General features: G+C 43.4%; 1 long non-coding RNA gene across 5 annotated transcripts in view; it reads left to right on the top strand.

Moving 5' to 3' along the window:
• Position 1: 1 nt before the first annotated feature.
• Positions 2-21,081, top strand: part of LOC130284580 (uncharacterized) — a 59,186-nt gene continuing 38,106 nt past the window's right edge. For all 5 annotated transcript variants that reach the window (XR_008847091.1, XR_008847095.1, XR_008847094.1 and 2 more), the window contains exons 1-2: positions 2-138; positions 9,663-9,786. This is a non-coding gene — a long non-coding RNA (uncharacterized LOC130284580). The remainder of the gene's footprint in view (positions 139-9,662; positions 9,787-21,081) is intronic.

Below are 21,081 nucleotides of genomic sequence, written 5' to 3'. Positions count from 1 at the left end.
GGAGGGGCCCTACGTGTTTTGCTCTGCAGTAGAACGGATGAAAATAAAAGTACAGTATCTGATACAGGAAATAGTGCGAGAAGAGTGTGACGCAGCGGACTGCGGGGGCCCAGGTCACCTTAAAGGGGCTGTTTAAAAGTAAGCAAAGTGGATACAATCTGATTTGCACCATATATATACAGTATCTCCCATAAATGAGTCAACCCCTCACATTATATACAGTATCTCACATAAATGAGTCCACCCCTCACATTATATACAGTATATCCCATAAGTGACTCCACCCCTCACATTATATACAGTATATCCCATAAGTGACTCCACCCCTCACATTATATATACAGTATGTCCCATAAGTGAGTCCACCCCTCACATTATATATACAATATCTCCCATAAGTGAGTCCACCCCTCACATTATATATACAGTATATCCCATAAGTGAGTCCACTCCTCACATTATATATACAGTATGTCCCATAAGTGAGTCCACCCCTCACATTATATATACAGTATCTCCCATAAGTGACTCCACCCCTCACATTATATACAGTATCTCCCATAAGTGAGTCCACCCCTCACATTATATACAGTATATCCCATAAGTGACTCCACCCCTCACATTATATACAGTATCTCCCATAAGTGAGTCCACCCCTCACATTATATATACAGTATATCCCATAAGTGAGTCCACCCCTCACATTATATATACAGTATCTCCCATAAGTGAGTCCACCCCTCACATTATATATACAGTATTTCCCATAAGTGAGTCCACCCCTCATATTATATACAGTATCTCCCATAAGTGACTCCACCCCTCACATTATATACAGTATCTCCCATAAGTGACTCCACCCCTCACATTATATATACAGTATCTCCCATAAGTGAGTCCACCCCTCACATTATATATACAGTATATCCCATAAGTGACTCCACCCCTCACATTATATATACAGTATCTCCCATAAGTGAGTCCACCCCTCACATTATATACAGTATATCCCATAAGTGACTCCACCCCTCACATTATATACAGTATCTCCCATAAGTGAGTCCACCCCTCACATTATATATACAGTATCTCCCATAAGTGAGTCCACCCCTCACATTATATACAGTATCTCCCATAAGTGACTCCACCCCTCACATTATATATACAGTATATCCCATAAGTGACTCCACCCCTCACATTATATATACAGTATATCCCATAAGTGACTCCACCCCTCACATTATATATACAGTATATCCCATAAGTGAGTCCACCCCTCACATTATATATACAGTATCTCCCATAAGTGAGTCCACCCCTCACATTATATATACAGTATCTCCCATAAGTGACTCCACCCCTCACATTATATATACAGTATCTCCCATAAGTGACTCCACCCCTCACATTATATATATACAGTATATCCCATAAGTGACTCCACCCCTCACATTATATATACAGTATCTCCCATAAGTGAGTCCACCCCTCACATTATATATACAGTATATCCCATAAGTGACTCCACCCCTCACATTATATATACAGTATATCCCATAAGTGAATCCACCCCTCATATTATATATACAGTATCTCCCATAAGTGAGTCCACCCCTCACATTATATATACAGTATCTCCCATAAGTGACTCCACCCCTCACATTATATATACAGTATATCCCATAAGTGAATCCACCCCTCATATTATATATACAGTATCTCCCATAAGTGACTCCAGCCCTCACATTATATATATACAATATCTCCCATAAGTGAGTCCACCCCTCACATTATTTATACAGTATATCCCATAAGTGACTCCCCCCCTCACATTATATACAGTATATCCCATAAGTGACTCCACCCCTCACATTATATATACAGTATATCCCATAAGTGAGTCCACCCCTCACATTATATACAGTATCTCCCATAAGTGAGTCCACCCCTCACATTATATACAGTATCTCCCATAAGTGAGTCCACCCCTCACATTATATACAGTATATCCCATAAGTGAGTCCACCCCTCACATTATATACAGTATATCCCATAAGTGAGTCCACCCCTCACATTATTTATACAGTATATCCCATAAGTGACTCCACCCCTCACATTATATATACAGTATCTCCCATAAGTGACTCCACCCCTCACATTATATACAGTATATCCCATAAGTGAGTCCACCCCTCACATTATATACAGTATCTCCCATAAGTGACTCCACCCCTCACATTATATACAGTATCTCCCATAAGTGAGTCCACCCCTCACATTATATATACAGTATCTCCCATAAGTGACTCCACCCCTCACATTATATACAGTATTTCCCATAAGTGAGTCCACCCCTCACATTATATACAGTATTTCCCATAAGTGAGTCCACCCCTCACATTATATACAGTATCTCCCATAAGTGACTCCACCCCTCACATTATATATACAGTATCTCCCATAAGTGACTCCACCCCTCACATTATATACAGTATTTCCCATAAGTGACTCCACCCCTCACATTATATATACAGTATATCCCATAAGTGAATCCACCCCTCATATTATATATACAGTATCTCCCATAAGTGAGTCCACCCCTCACATTATATATACAGTATCTCCCATAAGTGACTCCACCCCTCACATTATATATACAGTATATCCCATAAGTGAATCCACCCCTCATATTATATATACAGTATCTCCCATAAGTGACTCCACCCCTCACATTATATATATACAATATCTCCCATAAGTGAGTCCACCCCTCACATTATTTATACAGTATATCCCATAAGTGACTCCCCCCCTCACATTATATACAGTATATCCCATAAGTGACTCCACCCCTCACATTATATATACAGTATATCCCATAAGTGAGTCCACCCCTCACATTATATACAGTATCTCCCATAAGTGAGTCCACCCCTCACATTATATACAGTATCTCCCATAAGTGAGTCCACCCCTCACATTATATACAGTATATCCCATAAGTGAGTCCACCCCTCACATTATATACAGTATATCCCATAAGTGAGTCCACCCCTCACATTATTTATACAGTATATCCCATAAGTGACTCCACCCCTCACATTATATATACAGTATCTCCCATAAGTGACTCCACCCCTCACATTATATACAGTATATCCCATAAGTGAGTCCACCCCTCACATTATATACAGTATCTCCCATAAGTGACTCCACCCCTCACATTATATACAGTATCTCCCATAAGTGAGTCCACCCCTCACATTATATATACAGTATCTCCCATAAGTGACTCCACCCCTCACATTATATACAGTATTTCCCATAAGTGAGTCCACCCCTCACATTATATATACAGTATTTCCCATAAGTGAGTCCACCCCTCACATTATATACAGTATCTCCCATAAGTGACTCCACCCCTCACATTATATATACAGTATCTCCCATAAGTGACTCCACCCCTCACATTATATATACAGTATCTCCCATAAGTGACTCCACCCCTCACATTATATATACAGTATTTCCCATAAGTGAGTCCACCCCTCACATTATATACAGTATCTCCCATAAGTGACTCCACCCCTCACATTATATATACAGTATCTCCCATAAATGAGTCCACCCCTCACATTATATACAGTATCTCCCATAAGTGACTCCACCCCTCACATTATATATACAGTATCTCCCATAAGTGACTCCACCCCTCACATTATATATACAGTATCTCCCATAAGTGAGTCCACCCCTCACATTATATATAGTATCTCCCATAAGTGACTCCACCCCTCACATTATATATACAGTATCTCCCATAAGTGAGTCCACCCCTCACATTATATATACAGTATCTACCATAAGTAAGTCCACCCCTCACATTATATACAGTATCTCCCATAAGTGAGTCCACCCCTCACATTATATATACAGTATCTCACATAAGTGAGTCCACCCCTCACATTATATATACAGTATCTCCCATAAGTGAGTCCACCCCTCACATTATATACAGTATATCCCATAAGTGAGTCCACCCCTCACATTATATACAGTATCTCCCATAAGTGAGTCCACCCCTCACATTATATACAGTATCTCCCATAAGTGAGTCCACCCCTCACATTATATATACAGTATCTCCCATAAGTGAGTCCACCCCTCACATTATATACAGTATCTCCCATAAGTGACTCCACCCCTCACATTATATACAGTATATCCCATAAGTGACTCCCCCCTCACATTATATACAGTATCTCCCATAAGTGAGTCCACCCCTCACATTATATACAGTATCTCCCATAAGTGAGTCCACCCCTCACATTATATACAGTATCTCCCATAAGTGAGTCCACCCCTCACATTATATACAGTATATCCCATAAGTGACTCCCCCTCACATTATATACAGTATCTCCCATAAGTGACTCCACCCCTCACATTATATATACAGTATATCCCATAAGTGAGTCCACCCCTCACATTATATATACAGTATATCCCATAAGTGAGTCCACCCCTCACATTATATATACAGTATCTCCCATAAGTGAGTCCACCCCTCACATTATATATACAGTATATCCCATAAGTGACTCCACCCCTCACATTATATATACAGTATCTCCCATAAGTGAGTCCACCCCTCACATTATATACAGTATATCCCATAAGTGAGTCCACCCCTCACATTATATACAGTATATCCCATAAGTGAGTCCACCCCTCACATTATATATACAGTATCTCCCATAAGTGACTCCACCCCTCACATTATATATACAGTATATCCCATAAGTGAGTCCACCCCTCACATTATATATACAGTATATCCCATAAGTGAGTCCACCCCTCACATTATATATACAGTATCTCCCATAAGTGACTCCACCCCTCACATTATATATACAGTATCTCCCATAAGTGACTCCACCCCTAACATTATATATACAGTATCTCCCATAAGTGAGTCCACCCCTCACATTATATACAGTATCTCCCATAAGTGAGTCCACCCCTCACATCATATATACAGTATATCCCATAAGTGAGTCCACCCCTCACATTATATACAGTATCTCCCATAAATGAGTCCACTCCTCACATTATATACAGTATCTCCCATAAGTGAGTCCACCCCTCACATTATATACAGTATCTCCCATAAGTGACTCCCCCCCTCACATTATATACAGTATCTCCCATAAGTGAGTCCACCCCTCACATTATATACAGTATATCCCATAAGTGAGTCCACCCCTCACATTATATACAGTATCTCTCATAAGTGAGTCCACCCCTCACATTATATATACAGTATCTCCCATAAGTGAGTCCACCCCTCACATTATATATACAGTATCTCCCATAAGTGAGTCCACCCCTCACATTATATACAGTATCTCCCATAAGTGAGTCCACCCCTCACATTATATATACAGTATATCCCATAAGTGAGTCCACCCCTCACATTATATATACAGTATCTCCCATAAGTGAGTCCACCCCTCACATTATATATACAGTATCTCCCATAAGTGACTCCACCCCTCACATTATATATACAGTATATCCCATAAGTGAGTCCACCCCTCACATTTTATATACAGTATCTCCCATAAGTGAGTCCACCCCTCACATTATATACAGTATCTCCCATAAGTGACTCCACCCCTCACATTATATATACAGTATCTCCCATAAGTGAGTCCACCCCTCACATTATATATACAGTATCTCCCATAAGTGAGTCCACCCCTCACATTATATATACAGTATCTCCCATAAGTGAGTCCACTCCTCACATTATATATACAGTATCTCCCATAAGTGAGTCCACCCCTCACATTATATATACAGTATATCCCATAAGTGACTCCACTCCTCACATTATATACAGTATATCCCATAAGTGAGTCCACCCCTCACATTATATATACAGTATCTCCCATAAGTGAGTCCACCCCTCACATTATATACAGTATATCCCATAAGTGAGTCCACCCCTCACATTATATATACAGTATCTCCCATAAGTGAGTCCACCCCTCACATTATATATACAGTATCTCCCATAAGTGAGTCCACCCCTCACATTATATATACAGTATCTCCCATAAGTGAGTCCACCCCTCACATTATATATACAGTATCTCCCATAAGTGACTCCACCCCTCACATTATATACAGTATATCCCATAAGTGACTCCACCCCTCACATTATATACAGTATATCCCATAAGTGAGTCCACCCCTCACATTATATATACAGTATCTCCCATAAGTGAGTCCACCCCTCACATTATATATACAGTATCTCCCATAAGTGAGTCCACCCCTCACATTATATACAGTATATCCCATAAGTGAGTCCACCCCTCACCTTATATACAGTATATCCCATAAGTGAGTCCACCCCTCACATTATATACAGTATATCCCATAAGTGACTCCACCCCTCACATTATATATACAGTATATCCCATAAGTGAGTCCACCCCTCACATTATATATACAGTATCTCCCATAAGTGAGTCCACCCCTCACATTATATATACAGTATCTCCCATAAGTGAGTCCACCCCTCACATTATATATATACAGTATCTCCCATAAGTGAGTCCACCCCTCACATTATATATACAGTATCTCCCATAAGTGAGTCCACCCCTCACATTATATATACAGTATCTCCCATAAGTGACTCCACCCCTTACATTATATATACAGTATCTCACATAAATGAGTCCACCCCTCACATTATATACTGTATCTCCCATAAGTGAGTCCACCCCTCACATTATATATACAGTATATCCCATAAGTGACTCCACCCCTCACATTATATATACAGTATCTCCTATAAGTGACTCCACCCCTCACATTATATATACAGTATCTCCCATAAGTGAGTCCACCCCTCACATTATATACAGTATCTCCTATAAGTGACTCCACCCCTCACATTATATATACAGTATATCCCATAAGTGAGTCCACCCCTCACATTATATACAGTATCTCCCATAAGTGAGTCCACCCCTCACATTATATATACAGTATCCCCCATAAGTGAGTCCACCCCTCACATTATATACAGTATCTCCCATAAGTGAGTCCACCCCTCACAATATATATACAGTATATCCCACAAGTGACTCCACCCCTCACATTATATATACAGTATTTCCCATAAGTGAGTCCACCCCTCACATTATATATACAGTATATCCCATAAGTGAGTCCACCCCTCACATTATATATACAGTATCTCCCATAAGTGAGTCCACCCCTCACATTATATATACATTATCTCCCATAAGTGACTCCACCCCTCACATCATATATACAGTATATCCCATAAGTGAGTCTACCCCTCACATTATATACAGTATATCCCATAAGTGACTCCACCCCTCACATTATATATACAGTATCTCCCATAAGTGAGTCCACCCCTCACATTATATATACAGTATCTCCCATAAGTGAGTCCACCCCTCACATTATATACAGTATCTCCCATAAGTGAGTCCACCCCTCATATTATATATACAGTATCTCCTATAAGTGACTCCACCCCTCACATTATATATACAGTTTCTCCCATAAGTGAGTCCACCCCTCACATTATATATACAGTATATCCCATAAGTGAGTCCACCCCTCACATTATATATACAGTATCTCCCATAAGTGAGTCCATCCCTCACATTATATATACAGTGTGGTGTCCCGGTACCGGATTGCATCCGTTACCTTGTGGTCAGGTCCCCAAAGTCAGAGTCCCTAGGTACCGGTGGGGTCCTCATCTATAGTTAGCCCCTAGTCACCCCTTTAGTAGTTAAAATTATTCAAATTCTAAGTGTAAATATGTATATAATGTATACTTACCTTGTTGTAGTGTCGCAGGACCTGCGGGTCACGTGATGCGTTACAGAACTCTATGGTTTTCTAGTTAAGGACCTTTGGAGGTAGTCAGGTGATCGCCCACCATGCATTGTAACGGTGAGTGACAGCTGACATTGGACCAATCCAAAACGGCCCTGCCCCTGCCCATATAAGGGAGCGGCAGCCATTAATCGCTCTCTTGTTCCTGCGCTGCTGATGAGGAAGGATCTGCGCAGCTGTCATCAGCAGTGACTAGGCCTAAGCCTTGCGGCAACGGCCATCTCTCAAAAACTGTGAGTTATCTCAATCCCTGTTAACTCCGCAAGATCACCGGACCTAAATACTCCTCTAAATCCAGACGGATCTCTGCATCAATCCTAATTCTAATAATTTCTGGATAACTCAATGGTCCTCAGCATCTGTCAATCACTTCTGCCGTGCTGAATAGAGACTTTGTTAATAAGACTGTTGCTGTTATTGGATGTACCGCAAATACCTCAGTAAAGTTTCACGCAAGTTCAAGTTCATCTTTGCTGTGGACATTCAGTCATTTATACACGCACCTATCGTTTCTGGGAAGGGTGGCGATAGGCCAAAGATTTACCTCAGCGTATTAACCCTCACCCTGGCGTCACGAGTGACAAGGGTTAAATTAACCCCTTATATACCAACACAACACCCCACCTACACAACACCCCAAGGCAGCTACCACAACAGTATCCCCCATAAGTGACTCCACCCCTCACATTATATATACAGTATCTCCCATAAGTGAGTCCACCCCTCACATTATATATACAGTATCTCCCATAAGTGAGTCCACCCCTCATATTATATATACAGTATCTCCCATAAGTGAGTCCACCCCTCACATTATATATACAGTATCTCCCATAAGCGAGTCCACCCCTCACATTATATATACAGTATCTCCCATAAGTGAGTCCACCCCTCATATTATATATACAGTATCTCCCATAAGTGATTCCACCCCTCACATTATATATACAGTATCTCCCATAAGTGAGTCCACCCCTCATATTATATATACAGTATCTCCCATAAGTGAGTCCACCCCTCACATTATATATACAGTATATCCCATAAGTGAGTCCACCCCTCACATTATATATACAGTATCTCCCATAAGTGACTCCACCCCTCACATTATATATACAGTATCTCCTATAAGTGAGTCCACCCCGCACATTATATATGGTATCTCCCATAAGTGAGTCCACCCCTCACATTATATATAGTATATCCCATAAGTGAGTCAGTAGTGAGGGGGGGGATACTTTTCATCAAACCGCTCACCGGAAGTGAAGTGACAGGTTCCCCGCCCCCTGAAACTTTTCGTCAACACGCCCACCGGAAGTAAAGTGACTGTTGCCACGCCCCTTTGTGACATCATGCCACGCCCCCTGTGATGTCATGCCACGCCCCATCCCTGCACAGCTGCACCCCTCCCTTTTCCCCACAGTCACTGCCATAATCTCCTAAAGGGCTGTGACTGTTTATGAATGTAAACATGTTACAACATGCCTGCGTAGCAGAAATGCCTTATAATAAAAACAGACAGCAATGTATCATTTATAAAGTTTTATTAATAGAAGTAATCATATATTCAGACACATTTCAAAGAATTGTTTTTACATAAAACATATATCAAAATATTTTTTATAAAAGATAAGTGTTTAATTGCATATAGATACAGTCATTAAATAACACTGAGTAAAAATACATTAATATATATTTATTTACAGGGATAACCAAGCAGCTTGTAGCAAAGGCACAGTCCTCTTTTTAGGAAGTTGGCTTCCTTGGGTTATACCAGCCGGAGAAGCCGGTATCAGAAGGATTCAGCGTCTAGGGATTAAGGTTCCAGAGGTACCAGTCAAGTCCATTTTTAAACCATCCAGCGCCTCTCTAGTAGACGAATTGCCAACCACAGTAGAGGGTATATTCAGTTCAGCCATGCCCTGCATAAGTGTATCCAGTCCTGGGGGTATTTTGTTTTTTTTAGCAGACTATGACTATGAGTTGTACTTCTCACTGTCACTATTCGGCTTACAGGTTGTGGATCCACTGTGTCAGCGAGGGATTGGCGTGGACCGTGCTGGTGGACCGATTCTAAGTGGCTACTGGTGTTCACCAGAGCCCGCCGCAAAGCGGGATGGTCTTGCTGCGGCGGTAGCAACCAGGTCGTATCCACTAGCAACGGCTCAACCTCGCTGACTGCTGAGAAGGCGTGGGACAGAAGGACTAGGCAGAGGCAAGGTCAGACGTAGCAGAAGGTCGGGGCAGGCGGCAAGGTTCGTAGTCAATATGGATAGCAGGAGATCAGGTAACACAGGCTTGGACAACACTAAACGCTTTCACTGGCACAAGGCAACAAGATCCGGCAAGGGAGTGCAGGGGAAGTGAGGTGATATAGCCAGGGAGCAGGTGGAAGCTAATTAAGCTAATTGGGCCAGGCACTGGCCCTTTAAGTCTCAGAAAGCTGGCGCGCGCGCGCCCTAGAGAGCGGAGCCGCGCGCGCCAGCATATGACAGCCGGGGACCGGGACCGGTAAGTGACTTGGGATGCGATTCGCGAGCGGGCGCGTCCCGCTATGCGAATTGCATCCCCGCCGGCAATGTCAGTGCAGCGCTCCCGGTCAGCGGGTCTGACCGGCGCGCTGCAGGGAGAGAGACGCCGTGAGCGCTCCGGGGAGGAGCAGGGACCCGGAGCGCTCGGCGTAACAGTACCCCCCCCTTAGGTCTCCCCCTTTTTTTGTCCGGCAACTGCTTTACCTGGGACGAGGACACCAGGAGTGAATGTAGGGTTTCCTCAAAGGCAGGCAGTACAGCAGGAGTGAGAATGGGGAGGGAGGGCAGAGGGTGAAGCTTGGCACGGGGCAGGGAGTCACCAGGACGGGGGCCATGAGGAGGCAAGGCACAGTCCAGATAAGCCTTGGGGGGACCAGGTGTAGGAGGAGGCACTGAGGCTTGCCTGACGGGACTGGGAGGGGGGGGGAGAGGCATTTCCTGTGGCAAGCAGAGTCCCAGTTCTTGATCTCCCCGGTGGTCCAGTCAAGGGTGGGAGAATGAAGCTGGAGCCATGGCAGACCGAGGAGGACCTCAGAGGTGCAGTTGGGAAGGACGAAAAATTCAATCATTTCGTGATGGGGTCCAATGCACATTAAGAGGGGTTTTGTGCGGTAACGCACGGTGCAATCCAATCTAACTTCGTTGACCGCGGAAATGTAGAGCGGCTTGACGAGACGGGTCACCGGGATGCAGAATTTATTCACCAAAGAATCCAGAATAAAATTCCCAGAGGCACCAGAGTCCAAGCAGGCCACGGCTGAGAGGGAGGAGTTGGCAGAAGGAGAAATCCGCACGGGCACCGTGAGACGTGGAGAAGCAGACTTCGAACCAAGAGACGCCACACCCACGTGAGCTGGGTGTGTGCGTGCGTTTCCTAGACGTGGAGGACGAATAGGGCAATCCACCAAGAAATGCTCGGTACTGGCACAGTACAGACAAAGATTTTTTTCCCTCCGGCGATTCCTCTCTTCCTGGGTCAGGCGAGACCGATCCACTTGCATGGCCTCCTCGGCGGGAGGCCCAGGCGTAGATTGCAAAGGATACTGTGGGAGAGGTGCCCAGAGATCTAAGTCTTTTTCCTGGCGGAGCTCCTGATGTCTCTCAGAAAAACGCATGTCAATGCGGGTGGCCAAATGAATAAGTTCTTGCAGGTTGGCAGGAATCTCTCGTGCGGCCAGCACATCCTTGATGTTGCTGGATAGGCCTTTTTTAAAGGTCGCGCAGAGAGCCTCGTTATTCCAAGATAATTCGGAAGCGAGAGTACGAAATTGGATGGCGTACTCGCCTACTGAAGAATTACCCTGGACCAGGTTCAGCAGGGCAGTCTCGGCAGAAGAAGCTCGGGCTGGTTCCTCGAAGACACTACGGACTTCAGCAAAGAAGGACTGGACTGTGGCTGTGGCAGGATCATTGCGGTCCCAAAGTGGTGTGGCCCAAGACAAGACCTTTCCTGAAAGAAGGCTCACTACGAACGCCACCTTAGACCGTTCTGTAGGAAACAAGTCCGACAACATCTCCATATGCAGGGAACATTGAGACAAAAATCCACGGCAGAGTCTAGAGTCCCCATCAAATTTGTCCGGCAGGGACAAGCGGAGGCTAGGAGCGGCCACTCGCTGCGGAGGAGGTGCAGGAGCTGGCGGAGGAGATGGTTGCTGCTGTAGCAGAGGCAGAAGTTGCTGTAACGTGGCGGTCAACTGCGACAGCTGCTGTCCTTGTTGGGCAATTTGCTGCGATTGCTGAGCGACCACCGTGGTAAGGTCAGCGAGACTTGGCAGCGGCACCTCAGCGGGATCCATGGCCGGATCTACTGTCACGATTCGGCTTACAGGTTGTGGATCCACTGTGTCAGCGAGGGATTGGCGTGGACCGTGCTGGTGGACCGGTTCTAAGTGGCTACTGGTGTTCACCAGAGCCCGCCGCAAAGCGGGATGGTCTTGCTGCGGCGGTAGCAACCAGGTCGTATCCACTAGCAACGGCTCAACCTCGCTGACTGCTGAGAAGGCGTGGGGCAGAAGGACTAGGCAGAGGCAAGGTCAGACGTAGCAGAAGGTCGGGGCAGGCGGCAAGGTTCGTAGTCAATATGGATAGCAGGAGATCAGGTAACACAGGCTTGGACAACACTAAACGCTTTCACTGGCACAAGGCAACAAGATCCGGCAAGGGAGTGCAGGGGAAGTGAGGTGATATAGCCAGGGAGCAGGTGGAAGCTAATTGGGCCAGGCACCAATCATTGGTGCACTGGCCCTTTAAGTCTCAGAGAGCTGGCGCGCGCGCGCCCTAGAGAGCGGAGCCGCGCGCGCCAGCACATGACAGCCGGGGACCGGGACGGGTAAGTGACTTGGGATGCGATTCGCGAGCGGGCGCGTCCTGCTATGCGAATCGCATCCCCGCCGGCAATGTCAGTGCAGCGCTCCCGGTCAGCGGGTCTGACCGGGGCGCTGCAGGGAGAGAGACGCCGTGAGCGCTCCGGGGAGGAGCAGGGACCCGGAGCGCTCGGCGTAACACTCACCAAGTCCACCATGTTAGATCCGGGTACAACGTTGCCCTTGTAAATAAATTCACCTCTGGCATTCCAGGCAGTAATGTTGTTGTTCTGTAGTAGCCTACTCCGCAAGAGTTCAGCATTTTTCTTAAAACGGGGATTGACATGATTTATAATTTCATTGACAGCATCACCTTTATCAGAGGGTACATTAGCTAATTGCTGATGATCAGAATTACTAGGAGTAACAATATTTAAAGTTGCAAGCTCTTTCCCACTCTGTTTAGCAAGAACCAAGTATCTTTGCAGTATATCAGTGTATCTCTTAATTTTAACATCATCTGACGAGTCACTACGATGTAAAATACTGCTAATTTCGCCATCCAACCTCTGTATTACACTCTGGTGTATGTTAGGTTTAGGTGTAACAGCCTGACTTAGCTTGTTGAGTTCGTGTTTTGGCACCAAGTACATTTTCTCCGCATGATCCATTATTTGTTAAAAAGTAGACTTGTTATTAAAGGAATTGCAAATCCCAATAGCGGACCTATAAACCCTCCTGTCTGGTTCACTAAGCGCTTCTTTTTCTTTATGGGCAAGGATCTATCACTTAGCTTCTTTATAGCTTTACGCCACTTTTTTTGTATATTTTTCTGGCGTTCTTTTAGAGGTATTCTCCCTTTCAAGATATTCAGAGCGATCTCCCCAAGCTGATATTAAATCATCGCTTGCATGTCGCAATATAGATTTTCTAGCTGAAGGAGTGGCTTTCACCAGGGTTTTTAAAAGTGCCCAATTATGTCTTAATCTCTCAGACATCTTGACACTGCTATGTACAGCACATTGAATGTGCAACAGGATGAAATCATCAATTTTTTGAGAAGCTTTTCTTATAAATTTACACAGCAGGTAAAGATGGGGGAAAGAAACCTGATCTAAACGATACTGCTCGGGGGTGTTTGCCCTTAAGTCAACTAGTAAATGCCCATAAGGTTCTTTTGTAACATCCTCAAAAGCTTCTAAGAAGAAATGGGTTTTCCCACGGTACATTTGTCTCGCTAATGTTAGAATTTGCAATTTATCACGTGGATTATTAAAAAGAACCATGTACTTGGTATTTACATTTCTGGTTCTACTCTTTTTACCCTGACAAAATATATTCTGCACTAGATATAATATACTTAGATTCCTGTGATGAACATACTTAGTAAATGCTTTTTCTATTTCATTATTCTCACTAGCGCTCTCCATGAGATCGTCAACAATGGTCAAATTTACCTTGTCAGGTGGAAACAGATCATCATCTATAAATGTATGTGGCAGATCTTCAATAAACCTAATGTTTGGAAAAGAACGAGACAAGTCATCATACAGTTTTTGCCAACACACATAAAACCAAACAATATTGTCGGGCTTGTGTGTCCAATGAGTAGCACTATTGAACAACAGCTCTTTTACAAAGTAACTCTTTCCAGAGTTGGAGGGGCCTGCTAAAATACATGTAAAAGGGTGTTGTAACCGTGTGTCCATGATATTAATAGATGCTCGGTACCGGTGTCACAGTCTAATACACGCCGTGTTTAATCGCGGCTTTGTGTTTCGCGCAGATGGTCGGGCTCACTGATCCTGAGATTCAGAAAAAGGGCTGCTAGATAGTCTTAAAAAGAGTGACGTAATGACGTAATAAAAGCACTAGAAGCCAAAAGGTAGTGTTGTAAAATCAAGTGTCTCTTTGTATAGACACATCTCTGTGTCTTTTTTCAATACTCCAGGATTTCTTATTTCTAACAATACCTGGCTGCTCAACAGTTATAAGTTTTTGGGTCTCAGCGGAGGAAGCGACAATACACACGACAGGTAGGGCAGCGCGACTGGGTCTCTACACTTTCAGTACAGTTTTGTCTCTGACAAGCTCCACAAAAAAACTGACACGAGTGATTATTTTTATGGTGGAACACAGACCGCATTTTTCCCAAAAGTAACGGGAACCAAAAAAGGCCTTCACATTTTTAATGCCATAGTAATGGTCTTCATGGTGTAGAATATACACTGTCTTGTCTGTGTTCTTATTGTCTGTGTGGAAATAACGCCAATCACCGTTACTGTAGTACAACATATTAATGGTAATGCCCATGTAGCTTTCAAAAGCTGCAATGTCGCTAAAGCTTACCATTTCAGTATCAGGAATGCCCAATGCTGTGTCTATCTGTTTGGCACGTGACAATAAAAACGCATCATCAACGTCCCCATCAGCTACCAGAGCACATAAGCTTGCGGCAAAACACAAATTAGAGTCATAGTTGTTAAAGTCATACAGGCAATTTAATTTCTGTTTGATGATCTCGCTGTAAATAATAGACTTCAAACGCCTCTGAGTCCCACCCCTTCTGTTTCTGATGACTGTCACAACGAGCTTCAAACAATCTGAAGCCAAGCATTCAGCGTTACTCTGTAATGCGGATGCTAGTGCATCAAAGAAAGTCTCTGCATTAAAGGGGTACTCCGGTGCTTACACATGTTATCCCCTATCCAAAGGATAGGGGATAAGGTGCCTGCTCGTGGGAGTCCCGCAGCTGGGGACGCCCGGGATCATGCACGGGGCACCCCGTTTGTAATCAGTCTGATTACGGTTGAACGCACGGCCGGCGGCGTGTGATGTCATGCCTCCGCCCCCGTGTGACGTCACACTCCGCCCATCAATGCAAGCTTACGGGAGGGGGCGTGATAGCTACGATAGTAGTGACGTCACACGGGGGCGGAGGCATGACATCACACGCCGCCGGCCCTGCGGTCGCCGGTAATCAGACCCGGAGCGAACACACTCCGGGGACTGATTACAAACGGGGTGCCGCGTGCATGATCCCGGGTGTCCCCAGCTGCGGGACTCCCGCGATCAGGCATCTTATCCCCTATCCTTTGGATAGGGGATAAGATGTGTAAGCACCGGAGTATCCCTTTAACCCCTTAAGGACCAACACAAATAAACCTGTACGCCCCTGAAAGACCAGGCCTGTTTTTTCAAATCGGGGATGTCTGTCTTTATTAGAGAATAACTCTGGTAACGTTTTGCCAATCACGATAATTCTGACATTGTTTTTTTGTCACAAGTTGTCCTTCATGTACATAGTAAAAGTAAGCCGATATCATTTGTATTTTTTTTTTTACAATGCAAAAAATCATGAAATTTTTTAAAAAATTAAGATTTTTTGCTATTTTAACACTAACAGGTTGCATATATTTATACATACTGACCAAATAGTTTATGAAACTTATAATTTCAGATGTCTACTTTATTTTGACAGCATTTTTTTGTTTTTAATTAACATTTTAAATTAATTAGAAGCCTAACAATTTAACTTGAAATTTTGAAAATTTGAAAAGTACATCTTTTTTTTGTGTGCTATGCAAGGTTTGCAGAAATTTTAAGGTAGTTGAACATAGGAACACCCCCCCCCCAAATTACCCAATTTTAAAAACTAGACCACTCAAGGTATTCGCTAGGGGTACAGTGAGTATTTTAACACCATAGTAGTTTTTGGGCAGGAATTATTACAATGTCAGTGTTAAAAATTCGAAATTTGCCTTTTTTCACAAATGCATCATTTGTGGGGCATATTTTTCGTACATCACTTCTGATATTGCAAGAAATGCACCCTATATTTTATTAAGCTGCTCGGCCCGTGTTTGGGAATACCCCCGCTTAGGCCATATTTGGTTCCTTGGCCGCGTGGTAGGACCCAGAAGGAGAGGATTTCAGGGCATCATTATATGAATAGTCCCCATTCATAATGCGTTTCTGCAGTATAGGTTTCCGTTGTCATGTCAAAAAAGGGATGCCAATGTATACGGTAGCCGTCTCATTCAGAAATGAATGGAGCTGCTACAGTATACGTCAGCATCACTCTTTTTGACGTGATGCTGACGGATACCTCTAACACTGTGGAAACGCAGTATGAATGAGACGCAGTGTAGAGCGCATCCGCAGCATCTTTCACACCGCGGATGCCCCCGGCAGTCACAAGGGCGAGATCACTGCTGTGGCTGGGTAGCTCAGTGTGTCCGCTCATGACTGCCGGCGGGAAATCCACCGTTATTAGTGGACACACAAAGCTACCCAGCCGCAGCAGGGAGCTCATTATTGTGACTGTTGGCGGGCTTCCACAGCACGTAATATGCTGCGGATGTGCGCCGTGTAATCCTACCCATTATACATTTTTATTTTTTACTATATTTATTTAATAAATGTGTTTATATTTTTTTTAAACTTTTTACACTTTTTTTCACACTTTTTTTTACACTTTTTTATTTATTTATTTTTTTTACACTTTTTTTTTATACTTCTTGTTTTTATACACTTTTATTTATTTTATTACATTTTTTCACTTTTTTTAATGCTTTGGAATACTTAGTATTCCAAAGAATTGCAGATATATGCTGCCTGCTAGTCCTCACAGGCAATAATTGGGGCAGACCTGGGGGTCCTTGTAAAGAGCCCCGGCTGCCCAGGTAAGCAGCAGCACCCCGCGATCGTTGCGGGGTGCTACAGGAGAGAGACAGAGGGAGCCCCCTCCCTCTGTCAAAACTCCTTACAGCTCGCGGTCGCTTCTGACCACGGCTGTAAGGGTTAAACTGCCGGGACCGAAGTTTTCTTCGGTCCCGGCAGTGCGGCAGGTCCCTGCCTGCCGGGGATCACACACAGCACCCTGCGATCGCACTGCAGGGTGCTGCAGGGGTGACAGAGGGAGCTCCCTCTGTCATAACACTTACAGCCCGCGGTCACTTCCGACCGCGGCTGTAAGGGTTAAACTGCCGGGACCGAAGTTTATTTCAGTCCCGGCAGTGCGGCAGGGTCCCGGCTGTGTGTTACAGCTGAGCCCCCGCCGCGATCTCGTGGGTGCACTGGGCAGCACCCACGAGAACCATGGACGAGTATACACGTCCTGGTGCGGGAACGTGCATCCGCCCTGGACGTGTATACACGTCCATGGTCGTTAAGGGGTTAAATACATCTCTTCCCTGTTTTGTTGAATAAATGGGACCGAGTGAGTGTTCACCTTCCAGCCTTAACTGGACAAAATCACCAGGATTAACATCCCTCAAGATATTGTCCAGTAATGACTGAATGGCTTCATGCACCCCACTCACAGCCTCCACAAATGACTGTATATAACCTAGATTCACAAATCTAAACTTTAGATTTGTGAATCTAGGTCATATAAAGTCATTTGTGGAGGCTGTGAGTGGGGTGCATGAAGCCATTCAGTCATTACTGGACAATATTTTGAGGGATGTTAATCCTGGTGATTTTGTCCAGTAAAGACTGGAAGGTATACTCAATGCCATCAAAGTCTTTAAGGTCTCTCTGTCTATGAAAGAAATGTTCCAATCTCTGGGTTGTGTTATCAGCCTGAATAGAGCTGTCTGCTGGAGCATCGTGTGTAGCATTTTGTGAACCATGTATGGCCGTGCTGGGACCTTCTAGAGGATCATTATCATCTTGGGGATTGTGTTGTCGTGTTATGGTGTTGTTTGTGTTTACACTGCTAAGTCTCTGCACCTTTCGACGTCTCCGATTTGCTAATGATTTCTTAGCTTTCAGTAATACTTTTACAGTTTTTATAGCTCTTGGTCTTTTAAAAAGGGTTGATCTACATCTGTTAAATTTGTTTATGCCACTTTGTACAGCGGCTGTGTCCTTCACGGTTGGGACTTTACTGCCACGTTTTTTTCTTGTGCAGGCGGTCCTGTCATTTTCGTAATCAGCATATGGATGAAACGCTCGTTGAGGCCTTGACACGTGTGGGTCAATGTCGGGGTTCAGACTTATTGGGCCTAAAATAGAGAGTTAAGAGTTGTAAGGCTTGTATGTTATACGCATTTACACTTATATCCAATCATCTTTAATACACACTCGATAGAAGTGGAGAGCTCTGAGAGCTGTAAAATATCACACATCCTATAGCGCTGTCAGTATATGAGCAATGCATGCTTAACAAGTTAAATAGTTGCTACAGTACATTTATAAGTATATATGTATAGTAATACTTACGTCTGGTTCTTTGTGCTTGGCCTCAGCTCCTCATCTTGTGCTGTAGTAGTTACTGTAAAGGCCGGTTTTCTGCGTTTAATGGGCTTCCACACTATGAAATTAGTTATACACATATAAATGTAGATATTAACTATCTAATTGTTTTGTATTTCTATGCTTTTAAATGTTTTTAATATATCTCATCAGGAAAAACCTAGTTGCTACAGTACATTTATAAGTATACATGTATAGTAATATTTACATGTCTGTTTCTTTGTGCTTGGCCCCGGCTCCTCATCTTGTGTTGTAGTAGTTACTGTAAAGGCCGGTTTTCTGGGTTTAATGGGCTTCCACACTATGAAATCAGTTATACACATATAAATATAGATATTAACTTTGTAATAGTTTTGTATTTCTACGCTTTTAAATGTTTTTAATATATTTCAGCAGGCAATACCTCTTTTGTCCCGATCACATAAATAACATAAATGTTTAAAAATATCAAAGCATTAATTAGATAACATTTAAAATGCATAGATACACAAGCTGTGTAAATTTATAAAAACATCAAAGCAGTCATTAGTTAGCTTATGTATGCACACAACCACATGAGCAATACATGTTATATAAAATGTACCATTTATTTCTGGTTCTGAAACGTCATTATTCCCCATAATGTAGACAATTTCTGGATCCACATCACAAATTCCTGATAATGTATAAAATAGGCAACAGTTAATGAATTATATTTTAACATGCAATCGCGTACATGGCTAGTTGTATACATAATAAACATACCATTTAAACCACCCTCTGTTCCGTCAACAGCATCACCGGCCGGATCCAACACCACCTCCGGGCCTTGATAGCAGTTAAAACTCTCGGACATTTCATCTGTCAATGCATCAACTACGAAAAGAACAGATCACATTTTACTATTTTATAGCACGTATAGAAAAAACAGACACTACATAATGTAGCCAATTTCTGAATTTACAGCACAAATTCCTGATACTACATATAATAGGAAACATTATGATGATAATTCATGATTAGTTGTATACATACAAACATTCCATTTATAGCATCCTCTACCCCGTCAACAGCATCACCGGCCAGATTCAACAACGCATCCGGGCCTTGATAGGAATTAAAACTCTCAGCCAATTCGTTGGCCAGCGCATTAACTTGAGTCCACCCCTCACATTATATATACAGTATCTCCCATAAGTGACTCCACCCCTCACATTATATACAGGATCTCCCATAAGTGAGTCCACCCCTCACATTATATATATAGTATCTCCCATAAGTGAGTCCACCCCTCACATTATATACAGGATCTCCCATAAGTGACTCCACCCCTCACATTATATATACAGTATCTCCCATAAGTGAGTCCACCCCTCACATTATATATACAGTATCTCCCATAAGTGAGTCCACCCCTCACATTATATATACAGTATCTCCCATAAGTGAGTCCACCCCTCACATTATATATACAGTATCTCCCATAAGGGAGTCCACCCCTCACATTATATATACAGTATATCCCATAAGTGAGTCCACCCCTCACATTATATATACAGTATATCCCATAAGTGAGTCCACCCCTCACATTATATACACAGTATATCCCATAAGTGAGTCCACCCCTCACATTATATACAGTATCTCCCATAAGTGACTCCACCCCTCACATTATATATACAGTATCTCCCATAAGTGAGTCCACCCCTCACATTATATACAGTATATCCCATAAGTGAGTCCACCCCTCACATTATATATACAGTATATCCCATAAGTGAGTCCACCCCTCACATTATATACAGTATCTCCCATAAGTGACTCCACCCCTCACATTATATATACAGTATCTCCCTTAAGCAACTGAAATTTAATGTGGATAAGTGCAAAATAATGCACCTGGGGCGTAAAAACCCTCAGGCAGAATATAGAATATTTGACACAGTCCTGACCTCAGTATCTGAGGAAATTATCTGAGTAATTATTTCAGAAGACTTGAAGGTAGGAAGACAATGTAATAGAGCAGCAGGAAATGCTAGCAGAATGCT

Source organism: Hyla sarda, chromosome 8 (assembly GCF_029499605.1).
Source record: "Hyla sarda isolate aHylSar1 chromosome 8, aHylSar1.hap1, whole genome shotgun sequence".
NCBI classification, from domain to species: Eukaryota; Metazoa; Chordata; class Amphibia; order Anura; family Hylidae; genus Hyla; species Hyla sarda.
The sequence above is the reverse complement of the archived record's forward strand: the minus strand, read 5'-3'. Positions and strand labels throughout refer to the sequence as shown.